The sequence below is a fragment of the Haliaeetus albicilla genome, chromosome 28, assembly GCF_947461875.1.
Source record: "Haliaeetus albicilla chromosome 28, bHalAlb1.1, whole genome shotgun sequence".
In the NCBI taxonomy this organism is placed as follows: domain Eukaryota; kingdom Metazoa; phylum Chordata; class Aves; order Accipitriformes; family Accipitridae; genus Haliaeetus; species Haliaeetus albicilla.
The window spans coordinates 11,156,597-11,176,064 of record NC_091510.1 but is presented as its reverse complement, the minus strand read 5'-3'; the positions used below and the strand labels follow the sequence as shown (position 1 = coordinate 11,176,064).

The 19,468-nt window shown below is 39.0% G+C and overlaps 1 long non-coding RNA gene across 1 annotated transcript; it reads left to right on the top strand.

The window, feature by feature from the left end:
* The first annotated feature begins 1,558 nt into the window (after nt 1-1,558).
* On the top strand, nt 1,559-18,598 carry LOC138682452 (uncharacterized). The gene is made up of 2 exons (XR_011322534.1): nt 1,559-3,445; nt 4,475-18,598. It is a non-coding gene; the product is annotated as an uncharacterized lncRNA (long non-coding RNA).
* The last annotated feature ends 870 nt before the right edge of the window (nt 18,599-19,468 follow it).

The following is a 19,468-nucleotide window of genomic DNA, read 5'->3' as shown; positions in this document are numbered from 1 at the left end:
TAATTAATTCCCACATACATAAGTAAAGGTCAGTTTGAGGGCACATTAAAAATCTTCCTGAAACTCTTTTCCATCCCAGTACTCATATGTTGGTAGAATGAGCAGTCTGATTTGCTTCTCCCAGGTTAAACAAAACAAAACAAATAAAACAAAACACCAAAATCCCAGGTGAAGAAGAAAAAAATCTCCAAACCAGTGAAAGTCAAGCAGGAAAAATTTAGTTGTTGCTTCTTGCTCCAGATTGCCCTTGCAGTACCAGCAGCTTCAAAACATTTCTGTAATATTGTGTGAGCAACTTTCGTATGAAATCAGTGGTAGAAAGCATTTGTGAAAACTACTGCATAACTGAACTTCTGCTACTGTATGGGTTACAAAATCAAATATGCATAACTTTCTGTCATCCTAAGGTGAAATAAACCTAAGAAGTGCTCTAATAGTCTTAGTTCTTGACCAATCTTAAAAATCAAGGGCAAGCCATACAGCAATGCCTAAAACTACTTTGGTGTTTCTCAGCTTTGGGATTTTGACTCAAATATTACTAGGGCTTTAACTGCTGACAATTAGATATTTTTTTAATGTAAAATAAAAATCCCAGTCCTACATAGTTCATCTTAGTTTATGGATTGACTATTGCCTTTGTAGCCTTAATCAGTAAATGTTACCAATCTTTTTGCTGTAGTGCTTGCAGGAGTTAAAATTGGAGGGTAGCTAAACACATTGTTTTACACCACTTTATTTGTGTTTCCATATGCTTCATATGCTTCCATACAGCTTCACAGCATTCATCTATTTCCCGTCTGCTTATCTGAAAAGCAGAAGGATCAAAAATACCAATACGTTCCAGACATACAAATCATTATTACTGGCTTTGTCTGGCAGTCTTAAAATGGTAACATTCAGGTGCATACAAATCATCTATTGCTTGTACAGAGAAGTAAACTCTTGCCAAACAAGATTTTTAAAGCTTTTTTCAGAACCAAGCCTTCATGAAGTTTCACCAGACCTTTTGACATGAGTGCTGGATTGTGTAATGCCTGCTGGACGCTGGGAAGTCCCAGTTCTCCATCTGATATAATACAGAAAATTACTTTCTACACACAGAAATTAAAAGAGCTATTTAAAATGTAAGTTTTATCAGTTAAAAGGAAACAGCCCAAATGACTTAAAATGTATCACACGTCGTAACAACTAGAAAAACTGATTCAAACAACAGAGAATTGGTAGAGTGCACATACAGCTGACTTCCACCATTAGCCTTCAGTGCTGTGGTTTTTATTTCATGGCACCAAAGAAACCTCAAAGCCAAAACAAAAAAACATATTAGTCTTGAGCTAGGGGAAACTCTGCTGAATTTAAGAAAGGTTACTGAAAAATATCTCACAACTTACATGGTCTGTAGACATCCAAAATTTTTTGAGAATTATCTGATGGCTAATGCTAACTCCATCTGATAGTGCTTGGAGTTGACAGAAAGGAGAGATATTAAAACAAAACATGTTTATGCTTATATTAATTATAGGCTGCTTCGTCTCCTTTTTTTCTCTTGGAGACTGGAGTAAGTTAGAAAACTGAGTTCAAATAGGGATATTTTTCCTCCAAAGAATGACACTGATTTGACATTGGGGAAAAAAAAAAACCCTGTCTGAGTCCTTACCTTACTGAGATGCTGGCTGTCAGATTCATTCATTCTTCAATCATGGGTTTATATGGAATACTGCTATCTATAAATTGACTAGGTATTTGAAAGCACCCGAATCTTCTAAATCTATCTAGCTTCCTTGGGAGTCCAATAATTTCACACTTAGGCAAGAAAATATGTGATATTTTTTCCTCTCTCAGAATTTAAATTTACATAAGGCCAAAGAACACTTTTAAAATGATCCTTCTTCTGGGTTCATCCTTCTCATTTCCCCCTCGCTGTGGGCTGAGGCATTCAGTCCTGCCTTCTCGAAACTGAAACTAAGTGTCTTGTATTGACTGAATTAAAGGCTCTGTAAAGGTACAGGGGGAAATCTACTGAGATTTAGAATGTTTGTTGTGAATATTATTTCAGAAATTACAGCATATCCCAGGCTGGAAGAAAAGATCATTATTTGGGAGTGTCTTTACACCAAAGCAAAAGGAAACAAAAACCAGCTTATTGCTTTCTCTCTTCTCCCCTTCCCCCTGCAAACACAAGAAGTTCGACGAGGAAATATCAGCACAGAGAATAGAAAGAAGATTTCTTTATATAGGTATATTGACAGGTCTCACTCTATTCCCCCTCTTCGTGTCTTGTTATCAAATCAGCCACCCTTGGAAAGCATTTTAGATTGCCTCTTGATGCAGGGACCTTCAAAATGTTTCAACTTCAGGTTTATTTGAGAAGAGTGTGCTGGAATCAGACCCGTATCTCTCTCTGTTCTTTAGTTAAGCAGAGTCTGTCTTCCCACCTTCACAAATGAAAAAGTTCCGTTTTGACCCAGAAGGCTCAAGGTGTTTAATGCTTTAATTTTACATTGCAACACCATCCTGAAATCCTGCACAGGTTTGGGGCACACATCTCTGAAGTGATGTACTAAGAGCACTGTCATTCTTTCAATTTTTTTTTTTTTTCAAAACAAAACCCAAACAAGATCAATTTAGAAAACAGAATGTCTCTGATTTATGAAAAAAATACATATGTCTAAGCAGTATTTTTTATTTATTTTGTTCAAATACTTTACGGAGAGCTCTCAGAATGAAAGAAAGGCAAAGTCTGAAATTAGCATGGGTGTATTTAGCTCAGCTTTATCTCTGGATTGGCAGCTAACTGCCTGTCAAAAGGTTTTAAGTAAAGTTCTTGATTGGAGGTCAGTCCTCAGTGGATAAATCACAGAAACAGCCAGAGATAAGGCAGATGATTGGCTATTCTCCCGCTGAGAAGACACTGCATTAAGGTAGACTAATGAATACTGAATCATTTTCTCACCCTCAGGGTGGACGCCCCTGTCAGGGCTGAGTCACTGTGAAAGCAGTATGCTGAAGTGATTTAAAATGCAGCAGCCTTTAGTGCTGGTGACAGATGGATATAACTTGGGTATCATACATACTCATTTTTAGGCCTTCACAAGCCATGAGTACAAATATACAAGAAAACGAAAGATAAACTGTGATATAAGTCTCCTGTTCGGGCATACTTCAGGAAAGTGTAAAGTGGAGACCTTTTCATAGCCATTTTAAATGACCAGGGGGGACTGTCTTCTAGGGTAGTCAAAGGTGGATATTTTATTCCAAAGTTTCTTCATTGCTTTTCTTTTTTTCCAGAAGACTGCAGAACTTCCTGGAATAAGCAGTGTGTTACCTCTGCATAATGAAACTGCATCTTTTACATTTTCTGCTGAAAATTTGTTCTGATGTGATCATCAGTTTACCTAGTCAGCTGGAGGTGTTACAGCATCAGAACTGCAGATATGAAAAGCTTGAGGTACATTTTTATTTTGTCAGTTGCATTTTAAATAGAAATACGTGGTCTTGTTTGAGAGAGAAAAGATAAAAGGGTAACTTTAGAAGGAAAGGATTGATTAAACAAATGCTATTCGAGTCTGGGTGAGAAATTATGCAATGGTTTCCAACTCAGTTGAAAGATATGTCTTGTGGGCTTGACTCTGCCCTGGATTATGATTTCTCTTTGTATAATCCTGGCATTTGGCATCAGCAGCTACTCACAAGCCTTGCGAGTAGAGGCGTGTGATGAGCTCCCAGGGGCCTCCCATGGCGGTCGGTGCCCAGCTTGGGACCAGCCCAGGAGAGGTGCTAGTTCATACTGCTGCCAGGGGGACTTCCATGAAGGTCCAACTGCTTGCCATCAAAAGTTGCCTTCTCCTGAGCCTTCAAAAAGAGATGTGACTTTGCGCAACCCTGCGATCCCTCTGTGGTGAACCCTCATTAGTCAAGAAGTGCAAAAAATGCTGTCTGGGCACAGTGCAGCCGCAGAACGTATCCTATAAGGAATGTTATTAATAAAATAAAAAGGAGTAATGAAACTTCATAACGTACATGCATGAATTCTTCTAGCTACTCAGTCAAACCGTAGTCTATGGAAACCTAAATTGGAAAGCTGCTTGGGAAAGGAATCACGTGCCAAAGGGTGGCTATGAATAGTCACTAGCAGAATAGCTTTATGAAAACAATATCTCTAATGCTTGCATGCTGTTCTATGTCATTTAAAGCATTGCTGTTCATTGTAGAAAATGGGACTTTTAAGCTGACCTTCTGTTTTACCTTTGGGGAAGCTAATGCAAGGGGGAAACTGGTTGGTTGGTTTTTAATATGGTATGTGCCACAAATGAGAATGTCAGGAAGGTCAGAAATTTCATCTCATCCAAATCTATTAGTGTTAATGTTCTTTTCATTATGATTTCATGAGGATTAATTAACAGAATCTGTGAATAATATGCTGCACATATTTGATATGCAAAACCGAATCAACTGTACAATTTATGTTTCCTTACAGCTGGAGCTTCACATATTGACAATCAGGAGTATAGACTACATGCATTAGTCTCCACCAGCTGTCTGTGACCAGCAGCTCGCCTTCCAGAGCCATGAGGTGCCCTGGATGACAGTGAAGCCTGGTGCTAGTGGCCAACCCTGCTGGAGTCAGAGCTTCTGCAGTGGACAGCCAGCCCAGAAAGCAATAGCTGCATTTTCTTACAAGCTCAGGAGGTTCGATGCATGTTTAGATTATGCTGGTATAAATGTGTCTCGACTATTGGTGTAAATGTGTCTCGACTATTGCATTTAGAAATAGTTTGGGGTAGATTTATGGCATGTCCAATATTTGTTTTCAACGACTTGTCCAGTGGTCACTCTGAGCACCCTATAAATTGCCTTACTGGCATGATTCATCAGTAAGTAGACACAGTAGATACAGGAGTGAGCTGCTTATAATTCTCAGAAAAGAGCTCATGTTCAGCAGAGAGAAATTTCTCTTGATAGCAATGGTAGTGTCCAATGAACCCCTCCCTACATAAATATCTGATTTTTTACAGAAGCTATTTTTTAAGTCTTTTTTTTTTTCTATTTTGTTGGCAGATCACAGGATAAAGATTTGAGGTCCTTTGTACTTTTTTTAAGACATGAGAAACCATCTTTATGGGCAACAAGATCTTGATGTATTGTTGTATTTTGAGGCACAGAACCAAAATAGTGCAAATCTGTTTTCTGATTTCACTGGGCTTGGCACTGGTGCCTGGATATTTACATCTTAATTTCTTCCACTCAGATGTGGGATTTAGTTTGAGTGTTTGTGAAAGCTACCCATCTGACAGCCCTGCAGACCAAAGCCTTCCAGTTATTCACCTGTTAAGTACAAAGTTCAAGTTTCCCTTCCAATTAAAGTGCCTCTGCCCGTGCTGGCCAGACCACCTCGAGAGAGGAATCATTTAGATTCCAACCACACACCTTCCCCTGCCTCGCTCTTGCGAATGCCAGCAAGAAGCCGATTTATGCCAGCTGTTGCATATTTCTAATGGGCACACTTGTCTATAGGGAATAAAGTGATCAGATAACTTCTAGAAGATAACAATTTCAGGTTACTACCAGTCTGGGCTGGATTCGAACTGATACCCCAAAAGGAAATTACTCTCTCCCATTACCAGTCCAGATACACTTTGGAGTTTCTGTGGGCTCTAAGAAGTATCTTAATGGAAGTGGATCTATTTTTAAAATATATCCCTTAACAATTAAGTGGATTATCCAAATTTCAGGCTGTATTAACTGCACTGAGATGTGGTTTATACTTAATAGGTAAGGAAAGTAGCTCATATTATAAATGCAGTACATGTATATTATACCTGGTGCACATTTATCGAAACAGTGTCAGGTTTTGAAACAGCTTACATTAACTCTGCATCTGTGCTGTGAATCCAGAAAGAAGTTGAGGTTTGCTCAGCTAAATCCTTTTTCATGGTGTTGGCAGCTGAGAGGGAGTTTGTCACTGATATGCTTACTTTTTCCCCCCTGTTTCATATTTCTGGAAAGGACATAAATGAGAATAGATTGATTCTAAAGTAACAGAAGGAGCGACGCAGAGACAATAATGATGAGCATGTTCCAGTTGGATGGATTATGGGAGAAGTCCAAAACCTCCAGGTTCTCATTTTCCCACAAGACAGCCAGTTCTGACACTTTAATATATAGGCATGGATGTGCCAGAGGGGGAGCAAGGAGGCATTTTTTTCCGATCTGTTGTTGCAGCTTAATGGCTTTGGTACCGTACATGCTACCGGCACCGTGCTGTAGCAGCTGAACGAAGAGCCTCACTGTTTTGGGGAGAAGGTAGAGAGGGATCTGGTATATTCCCTGGAAGTTGTGTTGAGCCTCCCATCTGTGCTGGTGCCACTGGTTTGGGATGGAAAGGAGCTTCGGTAGGACTTCAGCATGCTGTATGTGGCACACTTGGTCCTTGGTGTGTAACCCACCGAGGGGGCTGAGCCTCACCATTTTTGTTACAGAGGCATATGTTTCTGAATTAGACTATTGATTTCTCTAGTGGTTTCTACTACTTTGAGTGCCCCAAAAAGCCAGTATAAACTTTTTGCTGGTAGAGAAAGTATGAGTGCAGCTAGCGTGGGCTTTGGAAAAAGGTAGCAAAGGCAACTGGGGCAAATGCTCTCAGGGGCAATGGGGATGCATGTGCTATATAGCTGAAGCCTTGGCAACAGCTGGCAATTGCTGCCAATGGCGTCATATATATATTGACTCATCTGCAAGTTCAGTCCAGATGGCCACGTGGAACAAGAGACCTCATCCTATTGAATCTGAACCGTGAACCTGGAAAAGAACTCACGGTCGATGAATCAGAAAAGCAAAATGCCTATATGCCTTTCCCTGCTTCAGTCTCCTACCTTCCTCAGCTGTTTGGGGTGGGTTTTATTTGCTTCTTGTGGTGTGTTTTGAAAGGACTGGTCAAAATCCTCCAATTTTTACTTTGGTGTTTGTTTTTTTTCTTCCACATCTTGTTCCTTTTCTGTCATTTCGCCTGTCTAAAATAACCAGCCTTAAGCCCTTGAAAAAATAAATTCCAGCTCCTCTTGACAAACAACCCCCTGTTCTGCTTTGCCAGGTGACTGATTGATTAGTTACAGGTACCCTTGGCCAGGCTGACTCTTCTGCAGAGCTGCCAGTTACTTCATCCAGTGGTGCTTCCACGTGAATGAGTGATCACCAGGGACTCGCAGCCTTCTCCTGCTAGCCCTGTATCACTTTCTACTTCTACAGAGATGAAGATACCCAGATAGACAAAACCTTCAATCAATTTACTGTTTGGAGTCTGACACACACAATGAGAGTCTGCAGTATTAAAGAGAACTCACAAGAGTTGAAACAGATTTCTCAGATCATTACAGGACTAGTTATTTGCACTTGGCTAGCACATACTAAGTTGTTCTTATATCCAAGTCTCTCAGCTGGAATCCATCTATTTTCTTCTCATGTTAAGACCTCTGGGTTTATTATAGTGGTATTTTAGCCTACCAGTAGACAGAAAGCAGTATGAGACACATTCATCACATGCAGGAGGGAAATTCTGTACATTGTAAGGATGATGCCAGCTTTTTTCTTCCTAGCAGGCAGGAAGAACTAGACTCACCAATTCCCTGGTCTGCAGTGATTTTCTGAGAATTTTGAATTTTAAACTTCAAACTTTAGACTAACAGCTCAGGTCAAAAAACTCACTAATTCCCAGCTGTATCCCAACACTGGTCTTTGATATGTGGGAGGGAAATTTTCACTGTGAAAATCTTTTTTTCTCTGTTTTGTTAGGTAGTTGCACTATGGGCTAGACAGAGAAAAAACAGGGCCTTTTGCTCCTTGCCCTTTCCTGGGAGGTGCAGTGGGAAGTTCAGGCAACTATTTAAATCAAGTGAATTTTGCTTGAAAGCCTAGTCCCAGATGAGTTGCTCCCACACAAGAAGGGAAAAGACACAAGAAATAAAAAGAACCTGTCTTTGAAGAATTTCTACCCCGCTTCCGTAGACAGAGTTTGCCGGGAGGGCAACATACAAGATGAAGCCCAGACAAGAACTCAGCTATATCTTGCGCCAGGGCCTGTACCTCTGAGCGGTGCTTTGACACTCTTTCCATTTATCTTTCCTTTTTTAACCTGGAAGAACCCTACAGATCAAGTCAAATATCTTAGATGGAGAAACAGACCAATCTGTAGCATGCAGATCCACAGGAAATATCCCAGAAAACGATATGAGGTTATGTAAAGATATTTGCAGCTAGACTAGACAACCTGTTAATAGACTAGGAGGGTGTTGTTTGGGGCAGGCATTTCCAAACATGCTTAGAAGATTGAGAAGCTTTGGGTGGTCATCCTAAATCATTTTGTGGACTATTATATCCCATTGACCAGCTTAGCATTTCTGGCTTCTGTCACAGTGCCATTTATACCCACCTACATCCACCGTGACCCTCAAAGCAGGTGGCAACTCACTAATAAAAATCAGCAGGCAGTATGGGACCCTTTCGTTTATGATTTATACGTTTCCAGCTCAACTTCTAATTTTGCAAAAGAAGGCTTCTCAGCATGCATCTGTAAGAGATTATTTGTGTATGCCTCTCAAAAATAACTCTTCATAGTTTTCCTTGTTTGTCAGGAATTCTCCTTTTATTCTCAGCAAGGAGCCTCCTGTTACGTGGATGATGTGCAGATGGTCATTCTTTCACCTTTAGATCCTATGGTGGACAGATTTGGTAAGTGGCAGTCCTTCTCAACCTGCAAAGCACTCTGCCAAAGGCATTCATTTCTTGAAAGAAATTAATAACACAGTGACTTTATTTACATAAATGTTTTACTTAGTTTTACTGTCCCCAACCATCTCAGGGTTACAAGAGAGAAACCTAATGGAAAGTGAAAGCTGCGCAGAGTCATTAGAAAAGCCAGCTTAAATCTTGATTCCTGCCAGACGTATGCAACTGAAGGTCAGGTACTGCAATTTTTAATTTTACAACTATAAACACTGAGTTTGGAAAAGGATAACTCATTTATTTTTCTTTTGTTAAATCATGGATACATATATTCATGACACTAAACCACTTGCATTATTAAAGCATTTGAATGAACTTGAATAAATTGCTAACCTGAAAAGGCTATAATTATTTTTGCCCAGGCATGAATAAATAACTTTTTTGCAGAATCTGTAAGCTTAGATGGTCCATTTGCCCTTGTGTACTTATAAACTCATATACCAGTTGAGTCACCTGGATCAAAGCCATGTATTAATAAGACATAGAAGAAACAAAGTATATTTGCTTTCAGCTTTCTCAACAGGAACTACAAAAATAATCGTAATGGATTTTACTTCTTTGGGAAAAAAAAAAAAAAAGCTGACCCTTCATTTGCTTGGACATACCAAAATGGTTGTTAACCATCTTCAGTGACCTTTCTCTTAGCTGACAGTTGGTTTGTGACAGATGAAGCTGAGTAATCAGCCGACTGTGGTAAAAACCAAAGCCATGTACCTGATGCAGTCTGGTTTTGAACTATCATTTGTGATATATGTGGATTTGTTATGAAAGCTTCAGCATGTTGAATATTTTTGTCTTTCTGTCTAGACATTGAAAAATTGTTCAAGCTTGTTTCTTCACAGGAAATGTATACTTCATTTTTTAATTTACAGAGCTGGATTTAATAGCATTCTTGTTTCCTATTTTCCTGTAAACTTTTATTTTCCCTGGTAGCTTTGGGAATTCCAAATATCTCTAGTGTTAAACATTTCCCTTAGAATGAGCAGTAGCAGATTAATATTTGAAGGAACTGACATGAAAAAAGTCTGACTTTCATCTGAGATGGTGTCTTTGTTGCTGAAACAGAGAAAGACAAGAAACATCAGTTGAAACATGGGAAATTACAGTTAGATGCTAGGAACAAAAAATTCACAGTGAGGGTGATTAAACACTGGAACAGCTGGTCCAGAGAAGTTACATGATCTCCACCCTTGGAGATATTCAAAACTCAACAGCACATGGCCCTGAGTACGTTGATGTAAGTTGTCCCTGCTTTTGGAGCAGTAGCAGGAGCTGAACTAGGTGACCTCTAGAAGTCCCTTCCAACTTGAGTTATTCTATAATTCAGAGTCTGCCATATGAAAGATGACAGCAAAGTATTGTCTATGATCATTGTTGGTTCTCAGATTCTAGATTCAAGATACAATTATCTTTGCTGGGATATAGATCGTCTTGAATTCTATAGCAAAAAGATTCTGAATATTCATGCCATCACTTCTATGTCACAGACCTAAAACCATGTGTTCCTTGAAAAACTGTTCTTCATTGAGTGGGTTCTTTTTCTAGTAGGAACAATCCTGACTAAGTTTCTGAGTTTTGTCTTGGTGGAATATTAGGATTAGATCACATCTGCAAACAGAACAGAGAAGTGAAATATTCTCCCTTAAGTTTCTTCTGAATGCTTAATCAGAAATATATTTCATATAAAATGTATATATATATATAATGTATGAAATTCAATTACTGTTAGTTACTGTTAACTAATTTGAAAATTAGGGGGGCTTTGGAAATTAAAGCAATGGTAACGGATGACTGTTCATGCCTTCCTGTGACACACAGTGAAAGAATCAAAAGTGGTCCGGGGGAGTTCAGATGTGCTTACCATATTATGCAGCTGGTGGGTGATGCCTACTGCAGGCAATAGTGAAAATGCCTCAGCAATTGAACAAGCAAGCATAGATAAAAACCTCATTTGAAGCATACATTCTCTTCTTTTTATTTTTTTCCTTCTCTGCTGTCTTTTAAAGTTGTTGTGCTTAGCATGTTGGAAACATTCAGTTTGGTTTTACCTTATTTGGATAAGGAAATCATTAAGGATAGTACGGAATGGAGGAACGAGAAACATACCCATCAATATTTAGCTGCTCTCCCAGTTTTACTTGGTTAACAAAGTTCCCTTTAGAACAGGCAGAATGAAGAAAAAGCATGAACTCTGTGTGACTGTATTGGCAAAGAGTTGTTTTTGCTATAATCTGCCTTCCTTTCCCACCATACATTCTATTAAGCAAAAAGTTATAGATAAGACAGTAACTGGAGGCCTCCTGATCCATGGTTTAATGGTACTAAAGATAAAGACTTCCCACCTTCCCACACATTGTTTAAAAGGAGACATGGAGTTGCAGGAGCTTCTGAGAAAAGAAGAAAATAAAAGCATTTCAGGTTCTGGGCAGCAGCACCACACATACTGTTACTAGTTTAACCAGTTTCAGGAATGTCTACAGAGAATGGATTAGTAGACCAAATATACATGATAACTAATGACTGCTGTCATTCTTTCATGAGAGTCAGCACTATCACAGACAAATCAAAGACAACTAGACCTAATGAATGGAAATCCTTCACAGGAAGAAGAAATCCAGCTTGCTAGGACTGTCATATTTCCAATAGGCAAAAGTGGTGGAGTGGAAAGGACAGGACATGGTAGTTCTGTGCAGTGGCAAGCTATGATTCTTGTCTCCCATTTATGCTTGCTGAGATCTTTCCCATTCAGGGATGAGATGCAGGAGCCTGCTATAGCAAAGACACTTGTCCTGACCTTATCCATTCAGCATAACATGGAAGAAAATGAGAATTTTAGGCAGCCTGGATCATCAGAAAACCATGCCTTTCCTGGGGGTAAGCCAATAATCTGTGAGTTATCCCTGCATCCAGATTTGACTGTTAGTGAGAAAGAGATGACGTGGCAGAATAACATTTTCTACACTACTTATCACGTAAATCAAATTCTGTCCAGTGCTTATCTAAACCAATGACTAACTAACATTGGCCATCACAACAACCAGTTGATTGGAGAAGAGTAGCATTGTACTACGCCTTATTGTCTCCAACTTCTTGCCTTTCTCCTTTCTTTTCTAACCCAAGACTGCTACTTCTCAGCTCTTTCCCATGGTGCAAACAAGGAGTAGGATTTGCTTGTTAGCTCAGACTTGCACTTTTTTCATCTGACTTGTGCCTTATCAGTGAGATCTGTCACAATGGTTGGGAAGGACCAAACTAATGAAAAAATCAAAAATAAGGATATAGGTATTATAATTTGTCTTGGATAGCTGTAGTTCTTCCACCAGGTGAGTGTGCTGCAATCCCATTGAAAGCATGTGAAGATGATACAGCATAAAGATGATTTGCTCCTACATATCTGAGAACTTCCAAGCCTTCTCTGGTCATCTTCTGATCTTTTTGAATCCGTCTGGAAGGTGCTGGAAATGTTGGAAGATGCTGCAGATCAGGACCTGGCCATTTCCACTCATATTTCTTCTTAGCAATGGAAAGACTATGCAAAAGTATCACTGTAACGTGATGATGCAAAATGAGGCACAAAGCAAGTATCCCACATATCACAACAGTGCCAGTGTATAACCCATTACTAGTCTACTTTGAAAACAACTCCTGATTTTTTCCTATTGTAGACTTAACAGAGTTCCTAATTTAAGAAATTTGACTTAAATTATGCTGGTAATAGAAGCTATTTTATTTAGGGACAAAATCAAGAGATGAGCTAGCAGGCTCCTGCAGCTCCTGGGCTAACATCTCTGGTTCTGTCTGCAGTTTTGATAGCAAGCTAAAATACTGACTGCAGTGGATCTGTGAACCTTGTTATTCAAAAGTGAATATGAATACATTTTCCAGTTTCGTTACCTTTTAGTTTTTTAAAATTTTGTATATGTTCAAGGTTATGTTTACTTTATCCTGTTTAATACTAGCAATAGTTTACTGTTTGTAATTTATTAAAAAATGCAATTCCTTGTTTATTTTTTCTGACTCTCATCTATCTTCTGGCTGAGCTCCCGTGTTTCTTGCTTTTCATTATATGACTCAGTCTTCCAAAGGCAATTTTTCCACTAGGAAGATAAGGTGAAAAGGCAACTGAAATAATACAATGTGTCATCAAAATAAAATGGGGTACAATTTTAGTTTATTGTTACTGAGGGAATTCCATTTCAGTATCTTCCCCTCTGTGCCCAAAAGTAAGATAAACTAGTGAGCATTGATACTTCTGGTGAGAAATTTTCAGTTATATAACATACTGGCATATACGTGTTGTTTATCCAAGACAAAAGCAAAATTTACTCCCTATAGACAAAAGACCATTAGCCTTAAAACTTTCATTACTTTTAGATTCATGATATCCTGAAGATAAAAACTTGTATTCTTTACCAAGAAAAAAAGCCTTGAGTCTCTAGCAAAAGATGCACAGCTTCCTCACAGTGCTGAAATTTTAAAAATTGCCTCAAGGCTTTAATATGCTTTTGGTGCCGCTACGTAGCACTCTATATTTCTGAAAGCTTTGTAATGGTCAATTAACTTGGTTGATAAACTTAGAAAATACCAGCTTTTTGTGGAAGTGGCACTCAGTAGTAGCTACTCCCATTACTACAGCTCTATTCTGCACACCTGCCCGAGACCACAATCAGGGTTTGAGGGTCTGTTCCTTTGGAGTGTAAAGTTACAGGGCAGATTTGCAGTCTTTCTGCCAAGAACTCAATACCTGAGCTGAGATAAGCTGAATTAGTAAGTGTAAGAAGTCATGGGAAACAGAAGAAGAGCGCAAGGCAAACCAAGGTGATTTCTCCTATCAACTCTTTGACAACTTCTCAGACTTTCCACAAAATGACTACAAAGCCAAAAGATAAAAGCAAATTAATTGGACTCAAGTCCAGAAAGTATACTGTGCTTTCTGCAATGAGAAACGTTTTTTTCAAGACTCAGTAATGGCTCCCCAGTTTCCTGGAGTCAAGCAGCAACAAGTCCTCACTTTCTTTTTTTTTTACTGATTATTGTTTAAACTAGGAGTTTTATAGAAACACAAACTGATGGAAAAACATAATTTCATGAAACGCTACTCACTGGATGGAGAGCTGGATCTTGAAAGACTTAACAGATGTTGCATCAGATGAGAAGGGAGAGAAAGAACTGTTGTCTAAGCAAAATAATCAAAAGGCAAAATAAAAATTATGTAGCTATCAAAAAAAAATACTTTATTATTCATTATTTTCACAGACGCCATTCCAGTCAATCATCATAAAGCTTTTTCAGTACTGAATGCTATGTTGGCAGGTTAAAGCACTGCAAACCCTGGATAAATCCCTATGCAGGACTAACTTCCATGCTCACTACGCACTTAAGTGTCATGACAGAGATAAGACATGGGCCCAGTTCTGTTACATTCAGATCAGCATAAATTTGGAATAGTTCAGTTGAAGGCAAAGAAGTTATTTTAAATTGATACCAAAGTAATTCAGAGCAAGCCCTGATTCATAATGGGCAGGTCAGATAATGTCATGTATTGAATACAGACATAAATGCAGGGCTTCAATGAGCAGTGAATAAAAATAAGTATTTAATAGATTGGTTAACTAACAATTAATTAGATTTGTTTAATGTTCTATCCATTGATAAATAACATTTGCCTTGACAGCAACTGTACTCCTTGGCGTCTTGCTCTGTGCTGCTGTGATAATTATTATTTCAAAGCAAAGGTCAGTCTCTGTCGCTCATTCAAGAGATACCGTCCACCATATGGATTGTAGATTTTATCTAAAGCGTACCAAAGTCCATTGGAAAAACTCCTGTGGCGTTCAGTGGGCTTTAGATCAGTTTCTGAACAGGTCAGGGTTCTTGTGGAAAATAATAGTGTGAGACCTTGTAATTATGTCTGAATATATAATGCCTGTGCATAGGGGGTATATTTGAAGGAATCACAAAATCTCAGAGTGGCTCAAGTTGGAAGAGACCTCTGGAGATCAACTAGTCCAACCCCCCTGCTCAGAGGAGGGTCAATTAGAGCATGTTTCCCTAGGGCCATGCTGGAACATAACTCTAACTTTATTTCTTTAGTTTTAAATGACTGACTTTCCCAATTTAATGCTCTCTTACATAAAACTCTGTACTACATTTTAGTCTGTAATTATGGGATCATTTGCCAATCGTTTGTGGCCTCTTACCAAGAGAGTGGAATCCTGTTGTGCATTTTACATTTAGTATTATAATTTTTTTTCACTGAACAGGGCATCAGGATTTGGAGTTTTAATGCAATCTTGGAAATTATTGTAATGTGCTAAACTAATTTTGACCTTTTTAAGGTTCTATATTTTGATTGCAAAGCACTCCGCTTCTTTAACATGATTCAGTGAGACTGCAATCAATGGATAAAAGAATTAAACAGAACTAATGTAAAATGGATATCTTTTGGAAGGGTAGGTAGATACCTTCAAAAATTGTCAACAGACCTACTGGAAACGTAGCACTCTGAGTTGCCTTGCTGTCAGACGTCACTGTTGAGCCTCAGCAAGCGTGGGACACTAAATACTCACGTAGGTTTCTACACAGATAATGCTCAATTCTTGTCCCACCAATTTTAATGGAGTTGTTCCCACAAATTGTTTTGTCCTTAAGCATTTGCAGAACTGCTCCACTGAATCTTTTCACCATTTCCCTGGGTGTTTATTAGTTGACATCCTTCAACATCCATGTTCTTGTGAATCTGCTTATTTTTTTAGGGAGCTATATGGCAATTAGCTGAGAATAAGACCAATTATAAGCAATTGACTGATGTTGCCTGCATGTACCTGATACTGATTGTCGAGGAGAGTTACATTTTAATTAAAATTACAGCTTTTCTTACTACTTATTACTAGCTGAATCTGAATTAGAGTAGCCTTCATGCTGTTACTTCTTCTGGCCACTGCGAAGCCAGAAATACATGAAGCATGGGGCTGCAAAGAGAGCAAATCTCCAGGGTTACTGCCAGTTTAATGAGGGTGTTTTCCTTGGATCAGGGAAATGGGGGGTACAAATCAAACTAGGATTTTAAAGTTAGTCCTAATCTTAATCCTCATCTCCCATTTCCTTATAAAGAGGTAGAATGATATTTGTTCCATAGTGGTATTTTCTTTCTTCTATTCCTTTATTCTGATGAGGTCCCGAATTTGAGCACATTGTCAATTTTCACAAACTTTGAAGTGACTGCAGTGTTTTCTGTGAGTAAAGTATATTCTCATATGCTAGAATTAAAAATTTAAATTTATATTACTTTTTTGGCATCTATTAAGTATTTTATTGAATGAAAAATTAATGTATGTTTTCAAAAAGTAAAATCTGATTTAAATTCTAAAGACCAGAACATATCAGTCTGAACTGTGTAAAGTGAAAAACTATCTGCATTTTAGAGAGAGAGCTCATGAAACTGTTTTCCAGTTCCAGGTGATTTGGGTCTTGTACATTACTGAAACATTTCTGAATCTCTTAGATTACTGAAATTCTTACGGTAGGAAGAACAAATACACCAGCAAAGAACAGTGACTGACAGTGACCTGAAAGCAGGGAGGGACAAAGTCTGTCTGATCTTATTTGAAATGGTATTTCAGACTTCACAGCTTACACTGAGAAGGCTCTGTTATCAATCAGCGATCTTGTTAGCAATCTCAGTGGGCAGACTAATTAATGATGATGCTTTGCATAGATTTGGGGGATGAGCAGGAAATGGATATAACATAATTAAACTATTGTAAAGTCTCAGTTTTGAACTATTACTTCTAAAAAAGTTGGCGGATATGTGAATTTAATCAAAGCTAATAAATATGCATGGATTTACCTTGCATCAGTTAATTTTTGGAGCACAATCCTAAATACAGCGCTCTGTTGGATGCTGCTTTTGGATGTATGTGCTGTGAATTAAGTGGTGAGCAGCAATTCCTACAGCCTTTAACTTACAGGGCAGGATGAGACCAAACTTGCCTAGCTAGGGTTTCCCAGTCTGTATTTCTCTGGGTGCCACCACAGTGGCTTCAGCCCTCAGCATCCATGCAAGTGTGAAATACAAAGCTGTAGGCCATCCCCTCGACGGGGACGCGGGGGTAGGAATACATCCTACTGCTGTGAGGAGGATCCGAATGACTCAGGGTGTTGTTGCTTAGAAGTACTTTGTCAGCGAGTCAATATTCGTACCTTAGCAGACACAATGTTATGTTTAGCTGACTTGCTCTGACTGTTTGTTTTCAAGTTTTCACATGTTGTATGTTGGGCTGCAGGATTAAACTAATTATATTGAGTAGAAGATTACAAAATTCCTTGCATGTTTCAAAAGCATATAGGCTTTGCAGTCTGCACATCCACAAAATGGAAGCTATATCAGTTTCTAGGAAAAATAATGTGCATTTAAAAGAAATATTATCTCCAAGCATGTATATTAAAATAGCACCTGCCAAAGGTGCAGCAAGGAGTGCAGCACAGACCACGTTGGTGTTCCTGTTCCAAATCACTGGCTTCAGGGGCTTCATTATATTATGCCAAACATTGAGTTTATCAGTGTGATGGTATCTTGCCTGATGGCATAGGGATAATTAAATGAGGATTTTTTTTTAGGGAGAAGAGTAAGAAGAAAATGAAAAAGGAAAAAAAGAATTAAAAGATTAAGCTCCTTAGCGAGGGAGGCACTGTTAACTGGCCAATATCCCTACCTGGCTCCTTCTAAGCTAGAGAGGTTTAATCTTTGCAGTCCTAAGGCTAGGATCAAGGATTCTGAACCACCGACCTAGAAAACACCAAGGAAGCTGAAGCAGTAGTTTGCAATTGCTTGAAGGGAATCTCAGGCATACAAACAGCCAGAAAGTGCTGCAAGAAGGCCACTCTCTTACCCCCTGAGTCCCTGGGGTGAATGAAACTCATCAAAGCTTGCAAAGGAGGATGAAAATTCAGGCAAAAGATGATAAAGCTGGCCTGTAGCTCCTGCATGAGCAAATAATACGTGTTTTTATCTAAATAGATGGGAAAGTCACAAATTGTGTCCACCAAAGAACACAATAGAGGTAACACTAAAAGTCACTTATGGTAGTACCATAGTGCCTACCTTTTTGATTAACCCAGTGCCTTTTGAAGTTCGAAGATGAATATAGTAGCTAGTTCTTTCACAGGCACTTGATTGTTCTAGCCGCTCTGCAATCTAGTCCCTTTAAGCTTTTCCATTATGTTGTGTGGACTCTATTTTGTGCAGCAGAGCTCTCAGACAAAAATACTGGCTTCAGAGCAATTTATGGATGAGGTAAGTGGCACACACGGCCGAAATGTGCTTATAAAAATCTGCCCATATTTCACCACAAATTTGGGACATACTGTGCCCAAACAGTTTTCCAACCTGTAGTCAATCTTAGAGATGTTAGCTATATTGGACAAAGGGATTATGATACAACTCCAATAAATTCCACGTGCCTCCGATGTTTTATAATGATTTTTATCAAGTAATCTGGAGCTGTAGGCAGCCCATCAAGAAACCAACAATGTGACAAGCCTAGAGGTGACTCCAGAGCTGCCAGAGGAACCTACCAAGGAGCCAGATGTCACCAGGAATGTTTCTGTCACTACTTAGCTGCTGGGTCCCGTGGCTGCCACAACCAAGAGAAGGAATGGGATAATGTACTGTCTTACTTCTCTGAGGCTAGCAGCCTTTACATCAGTCATCTGAAGTAAATATTTCTATGTCTTTGCATTTTTTCCCAAGCTAAACATGTTTATGTGTGTAAGGGAGTGAAGTTTCTAGAGTTTAAAAAATAAAACTGTTGTTTATTATTGACGCTACTGCTGTGTGTTCTTATCTTTCAGTGTCATAGTTTGAAAGTGGAAGTGTTCAAGGCCAGGCTGGATGGGGCTTTGAGCAACCTGGTCTAGAGGAACGTATCCCTGCCCGTGGCAGGGAGGCGAACTAGATAATTTTTAAGGTCCCTTCCAAGCCAAACCATTCTATCATTCTATGATTCTATGAAATGAAACTTTCTATTTTGGATATGTTCAGATCTCATGGCTTAGTAACTCTCTGGTTGTCCCTGAGGATGAAATAAGTAGCCCTTGGAGCCTTTGTGGAGCTAAGGCTCTACTACAACTTTTTGGCACTCAGAAATGTCCAAAAATCACAGTGTTGGTGTCCAAAGAAGGTGTGCTTCATTCACTGTCTGGGTTTTAATCAGTTACAAGGTAACACAAGCAAATTCTGGAAGGCATTGAACTCTTTTTGATCAATGATGCCTCATTCCCACACAGTAATATTCATTCCTTGGCCAGTAATATTCTGTTTATCCTTGTATTTTTAATGGTTACCCTTCAGTCTGGTACTGTAGATAGGTGTAACTCAAATTTCATTCACCTGGAAAGCAGGCCAGTCCTAAACACTAGTTCAGAGAAAGGCCTAGGCTGATATATTGATATACTGCTTAATCTCTCAGGCTTGTCTTTCGACCTTAGAAAGCTTTTGTGCTTCTGATGCATGGCATGGGTTAGACTCAGTGGATGGTGCAACAGAGATTTCTACACTATCAGTTAAACACAGGCCTGAGCACATTCTGAACCTGAGATATTTTTCTACCTCCCCACATGGTTTCCTTCAGAGGTCCAGTTCAGGATCAGGCTGAGGGCTGCCATGCTCTGTAAGGTGAGAAGCCAGGTGTAC